We start from the raw sequence: 9,831 nt of genomic DNA on the forward strand, positions 1-9,831 counted from the left end.
CTCCAATCCGCCGATCTGTTGCTTGTATTCTTCACCGACGACGTCTTCGATCCGCTGCCGATCAAAATCCTTGAGGGGAGAAGAACTTGCCTTGGGCTGTGGTGATTGGAGTCGTGAATCAATTGCGACTTGGCTTTGGAGAGAGCTGCCCGGAGAGAGGCGAGGGTCCGAGAGAGAGTTTAGAGAGAGAAATGGGTTTGCAGATAAAGAGAGTTTTGAGGGGAGTGTTTGGTTAGATAGATAGTATGTAACCAAACATAACTGTTGAGGGGCAATTTGGGCATTAAAATTTAATTTTTTTTGTTGATATTCGCAAAAAGTGTCTGTGACCAGCTTTGACCGTTGACCGAGGAGGAAGACTGATGTGTGTCAGAAAAAGTAAGGGGTCTAACTGAATTTTTGCAAATTTGGAGGGGTTTCCTTGAAGATTGGACAAACCACGGGGAGTCTAACTAAATTAAACCCTTTATAAATTTATCTTTTAAAAGATAAAAGGGTATAATAGTAAATTTATTAAAATAATTTCATTTCCTTTATTTTTTCAAACATGATTATTATCCTTTCTTTTCTTTTCCTTCATTAATCAACCAAACACAATAGAAGGTTAAAATTACTCTTCCCTTCCCTCAGAACTAATATTATCATTTCTTTTATTTCCCACTTTACCAAACATAGCCTTAATGTCCACCTAATATTCAATCTAGTGACAACTATCCACCATTTTGGGTTCTACATTGAATGTTATTTCATAACATATTTTATAAAGAAGCCTTGAACTAAGAATTTAAATAATGATAAACAGCTAAAAGAAAATTAAAACTTATGTTCTTCAGCAGGAATTTGTGTTTCTATTATGGTGAATGAAAGTTTAGATTTGCTAGTAACGACCACTCGTGTGTGTGTGTGCGCGCGCGTATTATAAAAGTAAAGTACAATGGCATCTTTGAAAACCGGGCGAGTTGGTGTGTATTGGCCTATAATTAAAACCGCGTTAAAGCTTTAAAGCCCTACGATACAAACACGTGTCAACATCTTTTGAATTCAAGTGAAGTTAACTTAATCCACTTTTAACTAAACTGTCACCCTTGGCACTTAACTTCCTCCTCTGTCCCATTCTTCCCTCCTTTATATACCAACCCTTGGCACGTACTCCTCCGTCCCACTCTTCTCAAGTGATTATGAATTTTTTTGATATGTTTCTTTCTTTTCTTTTTGTTATATAAAAAACACACTAAATCCTCTGCTTCTTTTCTATACCTTTTTCTCCTTGTTAGAGACATCAATTCTTTTCTATACCTTTTTCTCTGTTTCTATATGTACATCTTTCTGTTACAGTCAAATAGTCTTCTTCTTCTCAATTTCTTGCCCTTGAATTCCTCTGTTTTCGTTTCTCTTCTTGTTAGAGACATCAATTCTAATTTCATTAATTAATTCTCTGTTTCTATATACATCACCAACCCATTGATGTCAACCTCTTCCTCGTCCTCTCCCTCGAGAAAACAAAACTCAAGCCTTCCTCCGAGGAGGACTGGACAGATCAAAACTAAAATTCTTTATGGCTTCGTCGAGACAGTGGTCTCTGTGGCCTCAAAAGCAGTGGAAGTATGCAGTGGGAAGTCTGGGATGAGGATTGAAAGCGGCGGCGGCGGCGGCGGCGCCGATGGCGATGGCGGCAGCTGCAGTGGGGTTAGCCCGGCCTCTGTGACACCACCAGCAAGCCCGTAGAGAGACGATCACTTCACTCCCTTGAAGCCTTTTCAGGTAGATATTGTTGGAATTAGAAGCTATGGAATTCTATCATTTTAGGTTCAGATCAGAGCTCTGTGTCTCATAGTGTGTTAGGTTATGGTGTTTTCTTGTTTTAATTTGGCTTCCAAGTTGTTACTTTTTAGTCTTATGGACATACCTCTTGCTGTGCTGTTTCCGGAGATATAAAGGAGAGTATATGGGTTAAAGGAGGTGGTTTGTTTTTTTTGGGCGTTTGATCTTTAGTTTCTTCTCCCTACTATGTGTATTTTCTGTCAATTTCATAGTAGCGATGGATTGTATTCGGAGTCTTTACTTTTTTTGTTTGGTGGTGATGGAAAATTTATGATGTTTGGTTGCTTTCGGGACTAAGATATATGTGTTATAGATTGGTGGAATTGATGTTAGATCATGATGTTTGGCTTGTTTTTTTTTTTTAAGTTGGGAACTTGGGATAGGCATGTCCTAATTCGGATCCCTCCTCTTGTGGGGGAGGCTATCTGTGCGGGGCGGTCCCGTGTGCCCCCGGAGTCACAACCCTATTTGGGCGTACAATGGTGCAAAGATTCCCTCCGCACAGGGAAGAGATCGTCTTCTCTTTTTTAGTATTTACTGATGATGATGTACCGAGTAAATTAAGAAATTTTAAGGTTTATTGATTTGTAAGTCTGAAAATAACTTTTTAGAGAATAATAAAACTCAATTTTTTGAAAATAGATTTTTTTATAATTAAATTGAGCAGAATTTTTTATTTTTAATTTTATAAAATTTGAAAATTATTATTAAAAATACAAATTAAACATGTCCTAAAATTTCCTAAACTACTCTGCTACATTTATGGTAAAACCTATTTCAAATTGCTGACTCGTTGTGTGACTTTGTAATGATTTTGGAGGGACCTGGTTGATTTAGAACTTCTTTGACGAGTAAAACTCTTTTTGAACAAGGGTGCCATATTTGAAACGATTGATCATTTTGTCCGTTTAGTAAGTGCCCCTTTGTTTTTTTTTTTTTTTACCCATATTTGATGTAATCAATATCAATTAGTTACACCATATTCTTGGGATTAAAATTTTACCTTCCTGTGAAGTAGGCATAGATAGAGTTACATGATCTTGTTGATTTCATATTATATAATACATTAAAATATTAAACTAACTTTCATTTCATTATGTTGAAAGGCCTTCGCTTACCCCCCAAGTAACCAAATTTCTACCCAATCCTTATCCTATGAGTGGGATCAGCAGGACAAAAGGTGCTGGCTAATTAATGACAAAAAGTAAAGGAGAACTCCGATAATTTAGAATGCATTTCATTTGAGTTTCCTATTTATGAGTTTCATATTTAAGTAGTTGTGGTGATAGATATACCATATGCCATGTATCTCTTTTACTTTTTCAAAACGAAATACTATGCATATATATATATATTTAATAAATATTTTGCATACAACTGGTCCACTAATCAAACCATCCATAATATAAACTAGTCTCAATCAATAGACGAGGATGTGAGTTGATGATGAACGATAAATTAGCAAAGAAAGAACTAATTCACTTATCTACATGTCATGAACAAAGTACCATTTTGAAGTCTCACTTTCGAAAGTCATGCAATGTTGGGTGATAGAAGATAAGGCAGGTGTATAGCACAAGATCGAATCTGTACAAGGGCCAGGACTCCCCATTAGTGGTTAGGGGACCACACCCCATTAACCAAACACAACCAGAGTGAAACAAATCAGTCAAAAATTATAACTATCTATATGATTAGTCAGTTGATTTCTTTAGCCTTTAATTGTGTGCTTTTTTTTACCTTACCTTGTAGGGTTGGGTAAAAACACCCATTATTCAGCACAGTGAAAGTAATAACAAACGAACATGGAGATCCAACAACAAATAACAACACAAATAAAAAAAACAAGCAAACACATGGTTCGGTCTAATTTGATTTGTGTTCACCAAAAAAATAAATTTTACTCTATTTGTTGAGAGAAATATTAAAATGATAGATATCACTCCCTCATGAGAAACTGCATAGTAGAGACTCAACACTGGACTATGTATCCAACACTCCTGCTCCAAGGTAGAGATGCATACGGTTCGGTTCTAAGCTAATTTAGAACCGAATCGTTCTCAACAGTTCCTTAGAAATTGAAACCAGAATCAAGACCGGCGTTGGTGCAATGAACTGAACAGAGCTGGTTCCGAACTATGATTCTTTACTCTCTTATTTTTTTCACTTTTTAAATATATATGTTTATATATTATGAAAAAAAAAAAAAAAAAATTGTCAAATTACTAATCACAAATTTAATAGTTTGTATATAATGGTAAATTACACCGACCTCCCTTGATATTAGGGCAATTTATACACAAGTAAATCGTTTGGCCTTAATTACTTTAATTTCCTTTGAAACTTATAACGTGTGGACATTAATGAAAATTCAAAAAATGACTAAGTTTCTCTTTCCTTGTGTTAAAAGACATTAATAACTTTATATATTGACATGATTAGATTTTTTTCACCAAAAAAACACAAAGAAAGATAGGAAAATATAGTGTTTACAAGAAGGGAAAAAAGGGTAATAAAGTCCAAACACTCTATTAAATTATAATACTGTTTCTAATTTTTTTATTAAATTAGATGAGGGTATGATAGACATTTAACACTTTTAGAGGAGATTAAAATAATAAAAACTAAACGCTCTATTTACGAAAGGTCAGTATAATTTACTCTTAAAATATATATATATATATATATAATACGCCTTAAAAAAAGCTAGTAATTGAAACTAAACAGTATGCAAGACTAAAACAGTATTAGTTATGCGGTAAAATTAAGAGACTAGAGATTAAAGTCTAAGAGTAAGTAAGAGTCTAAGACGTGGTTACAGACTATGTAATCTATATATATATATATATATAATAGAATCGGTTCGATTCCGTTCTAAAGGATCAGAAGCCAAAACTGAATCGAAATTCAATGATTCCTCAAATTTAGAACCGGAATCGAATAATTGAGAAACCATAATTGAAGCACTGGTTAACTGGTTCTCCAATGTGTGCTCCCTTACTCTAATGTTGTACCCACTCTACCACCACCACCACCACCACCACCATATAAAAGGGATCCAAGACCCTCGCACACCTATAACTCTTTATAAGACCACATGCACCTCTCAACTCTCATCTTGGTGCCTTTGCACACGGCCACTTGGTGGCACGCATTCTATTTTCTTTCCCTTCTCCTCTGGTACTCGTTTATATATACACCTTCAACCGACATGCACAGCCTCCATTTTTGACTTTTGCTATAGCATCCATTTATACACTCATTTCTCTTTTTCTATTTCGACTTTACTTGCCGACACTCGTTTCTTACACCATTATTTTCTTCTTTTCACACCCACACACATATATAACATATATGTATAGATATCTAATAATACATTTAATTATGCATTTTGTAAAATGTCGGTGAAAATCCCAACATACAGGACTTACATAAAGGCTTCTCTATTTTTCTTTCTTTCCTATCTCATTTTGCTCAAACAATACAATTATAGGAGGAAGCGTATCTAAGTTAAAATTGTAAATTGAATTAGTTTTGTTTTAACCTAAGTTACATAAAGAGTGAGCAAAAACAAGAACGAATTCGAGAGTGGTAGTGCAAAAGTGACAAAATGAGCTCACAAATAGTGAGAATGGAAGCAAAAATGCATGTGGAATGTAAGAAGAAAAGCACACTCGAATCGTGAGAGCAATACCAATTAAAAAGAATTGTTTGACGTAGATTTTTAAGTCACTATAATTTGATCAAGGCTTATATAATTGCACTTGAGTCACTTAAAATAGTAACTTCTTAATTACTTGAATAGTGCCGGTGTACCACGAATAATTATTATGTACCTTGCTTGAGCATGTAAATTTTCGACTGAAACCTCCTTTTGTCACGACTTTCCAATCTTTGGAACCTCTACTCCAATTAAGGAAACTTTTTGGTGCATTTATATCTCTACCAATTTTCCCCTGGCTTTGTATCCGAAAAAATCAAATTGATTAATTAATTTGAATAACTTGAAAATCGATCATTCATTCAATTTGAGTACTTCTATATGATAGATGCAGTAACAAGGGTCATTTGTCCCGTATTGAATTCGGATAAAAAAGTGATTGGATATAAATGGGTGAATATGTCATATTACCCAACAGTTTGAGTTTTTTTGGTAAATGAGCAAGTATCACCCATTGCACTTGATATCAGCAGTGTCACACCAAGCGTTAGGCCTGAAAGGTGTCCGAGTGAGTTAGATAGCTCTGATAAGCAGGTGGCTCGAGTCGCAACGAGAGCGTTACTAGTTTGGATGGGGGAGAATGTAACAAGATTTATTTGTCCCATACCGGATCCGAATGAAAAAATAATTAGGTATAAATAGGTTGGTATGTAGCACTACCCAACAACTTAAAAAGTAAGTGGCTTATTTATTAATAGTGGTCAAATTGGCATGAATCTCCGGATGACTCTATGATACGCAAGCTAATGCCTTAGCTTTGTAAGTTTGTAACAATCTTTTTTAGCTTTTTTTTTTGCTTGCGCGTTAACTAGTGACTCATCGGGACTAATAGTTGTGACCAATCATCATTTGCTACAAAATAAAAAATTGAATAAAGTTTACATATTTTTAATTAATATATTTTTACCTCGGTGTCAAATGATGATTAGTCTGAAACTAATAGTTCTGAGACCATGTAATAATCTCCATCAGAAGATTTTAAATGGTCTCGCTAAGTCAATATATGACTAATACGCAAGTAAATGCCTTAACTTTGCAAGTTTGTAACAACTTTATATATTTATTTATTTTCTTGCATGTCAACTGGTGATTAGTCGAGACCAATTACCATTTGATACGAAACAAAAAATTTAAATAAAACTTATATCTTTTTAATCTACTTTTATTTGAGTGTCAAATAATGATTAGTCTGAAACTAATGATCCCGAGACCATATAATAATCTCCCCATCATAGATCCTTAGTTGGTGAGCCCCAATTCTGATTTTCCTTTCTAGAGAGCTTACAGGTCCCTTAATTGATGAGCCCAAATTTTGAGTTGCCCCACCTCCTTGTTTAATGTGTTTCTCACACATTACGTGGTGATGACTTTTAACACATTTTTTTATTATTATTTATTTATTATTATATGTATATTTTTACACCTTTAATAATCAACTAGTTTTTCTGATATGCATAATGTGATCTAGCATGTCCATCTGATTTACATAACTTTTTTTTTTTTTTTTTTGGGACAATACTTCAATATGTGTTCAACCTCTAATCCAAACAACAGCATAAATTCAAGTTTGACATGAGCTAAAACTATAGAAATCAAAAAATCTGTTTCTTAGTTCTCTAGTATACAAACTGAAGCAAATCAATGACTTTTTGAAGAGAATAAGAATCAGAATGGCCTTCCCCCCCCCCCCCCCCGGGCCGCGTGGGGGCCCCAATATGGCTCCGTCTCTAGTATACAAACTGAAGCAAATCAATGAATTTTTGAAGAGAATAAGAATCAGAATGGCCTTCCCCCCCCCCCCCCCCCCCCCGCGCCGCGTGGGGGCCCCAATATGGCTCCGTTCCTACAACGAAATTAGTTTATCTGACCATGAATAAAAGGGTCCAAGATATCATCATATTGCAAATACTTAATTTTCTTGAGTTGGATAGAGAGAACATGAGAAACTTCATAATCCATCACTAGGCACATGTATAACCCCCTCCTCCTAACACAGTCCCATATGCATGGGGAAAATTTCTTAATTGTTGTCCTGAGAGAATTCAAACTCTCAACCTCTAGGAATACGCTACAGAGCAAACTATTCTAGAGTTTGCCATGATATTTGTGTTATGAGTCTAAAATGACAAGAAACATGCATCCACATTAGTGATTTTAGGCCTAAATTGTCTGTCCATCTTGTAGACCCCAAATTTCATAAATACTAGTATAGGTCTTGTGGGAACACTGGTTTGCAAAACTCAGAGATACAGTGGGCTTCACTAAGTTTTAATCAGCCCAATAACACCAGGATGTACCACCTTCTATTAAATTTGAACCAACCTTTCCGCGAGCGGTCCAGCCCAATAAGAAAATGTTGTATCTATGCGTAGGCTCTGCATTGACTTTTGTGTTGTAAAACCACAGAGCTTGAATTTTGTTTCTTAAAAATTGATGTCCTGTGATCATAAATATACTGTATATTTTAAGATTGGTCCTAGAATGTGGGGCCAGGAGATACAAAAAAATAATAATAATAATAAATTGGAGAGTGTATAGACCCAATTTTGGGCCATGAGATACAAAAAATGGCAAAAGCCCTTTACAAGGAAGCCTAAACTTAGCCCAAAATTTATATATTTTAAGATTGGTCCCAAAATTGGAGAATGTATAGACCCAATTTGGGCCATGAGACACAAAAAATGGCAAAAGCCCATTACAAGTAAGCCTAAGCTAACCACATCTCTTAAAAGACAACCGTTGTGGCAGTAGGTATTCAAATCCGGTGGTGTAGGAGGTGGCATTGGTCAGTTAAGATCGCCGGCGAGATCAGTCGGGCGGCGTTGGCGGTGGCCGGATAACTGGACCTGGAAGATCCCATTCCACTGCTATACATCTAGCATAACTTGAATCTTTGACAGAGAAGCACATCAATTTCTCTGGAACAGAGGCAAGAGTTGGATTGAGCACAACATTTGAAGAGAGCAAAGAACCTTTGAAGTATCTTCTTTTTCGCTCCATTCAAATACTGTAAACCAGTGCTCTAAGCCAGAGTTTATTTCTCCTTCCATAATTGACAAGCCCAATCTACGAATCCGCCCCAAGAAGATGGACGAGTGTAAAATGCACAACGTGTTTGTATAAAGTTCCAAATGGGGGAAACAAAACGGCATTGGAAAAAAATATATGATTATTGTGAATCTGGATACGTAAAACGAAGACAACATAAATTGGGGGTGTGCCAACAAGCAACTGGCTTGCGATCATAAGTGGGAAGTTTATGGTGAATTGCAAACGAGACTATGAAGTTGTGTTCGGGGATGGTGTGGGAAAACCAAATGAGATCAGTTCCAAAAGCAATGTTGTGGTGTCTTCAGTAGTCAAATGCATCTTCCTCTCACAAGGTAAGTTCTAACCCATTGTGCCCAAAGTGATGAGCAATCTATTGATAAAATTTGCCAAAATTGTCTCATAAATCATAATGGCTGCTTTATTCTATGTCCGAATTTGTGGGATGCCAAGTCCACCAGCTGACAATTATGCAGTACATGGATATGCATGTATGGTTGCCTGCGTTCATACTTACATACCTAATTCACATTACACATGAAGAAACAAGGTCTCGGAATAAGGATTTGGATGATGTGTCCTTGTATGCATAACTCACATTAAGCTAGAGTCTTAATTTATTATTTTTGTTTTGAAAAAGATGTAGTAGTTGAGGAAGGAATTAAATGCATGTCCGCCGCCATCATCTGGTACTTCAAACAACTCGTATGAGTGAAAAATGGCTAATTTGTATTAGTATAGGGATAAATATTGGATTTGAATAATGAGTTTAGATTTTAAACTGTAATGAAAACGACATGCTTAGGATTTTAATACATGTTACGTTAGATATTCAAAAACAATAAAAGATTAAAAGAAAATTACAATTTAGTAACCAAAATTGGGAGTAACAATGAATGACTATATATGGTAATTGCATGTAAACAAACATAAAACCAATGACTTAAAAAAGCCATTGCATTACCATTTGGTCACTAACGTAAGCTGATACGCATTCTACTTTGTACGTTTGCAATCAATTTGACCTTTTTTTATAAATGAAATGACACAATTGCCCCCTTAATTATAGAGTGTAATAGTTTTTCTAGACAATTGTGGAACAGCGTGATTCCAAAGGATAAATATCTCATTTTCTGCTTTAAACCGGGAATATAACACCATTAAACAAGAATGAAACAACGATATAAATGTGTTGCATTTTCAATTTAACTACGTTATAATATTGTATTTCGACATAGTAT

Source organism: Cornus florida, unplaced genomic scaffold (assembly GCF_030987335.1).
Source record: "Cornus florida cultivar Cherokee Brave unplaced genomic scaffold, ASM3098733v1 CherokeeBrave_3.0.0_Hap2_Chr05, whole genome shotgun sequence".
Taxonomy (NCBI): Eukaryota; Viridiplantae; Streptophyta; class Magnoliopsida; order Cornales; family Cornaceae; genus Cornus; species Cornus florida.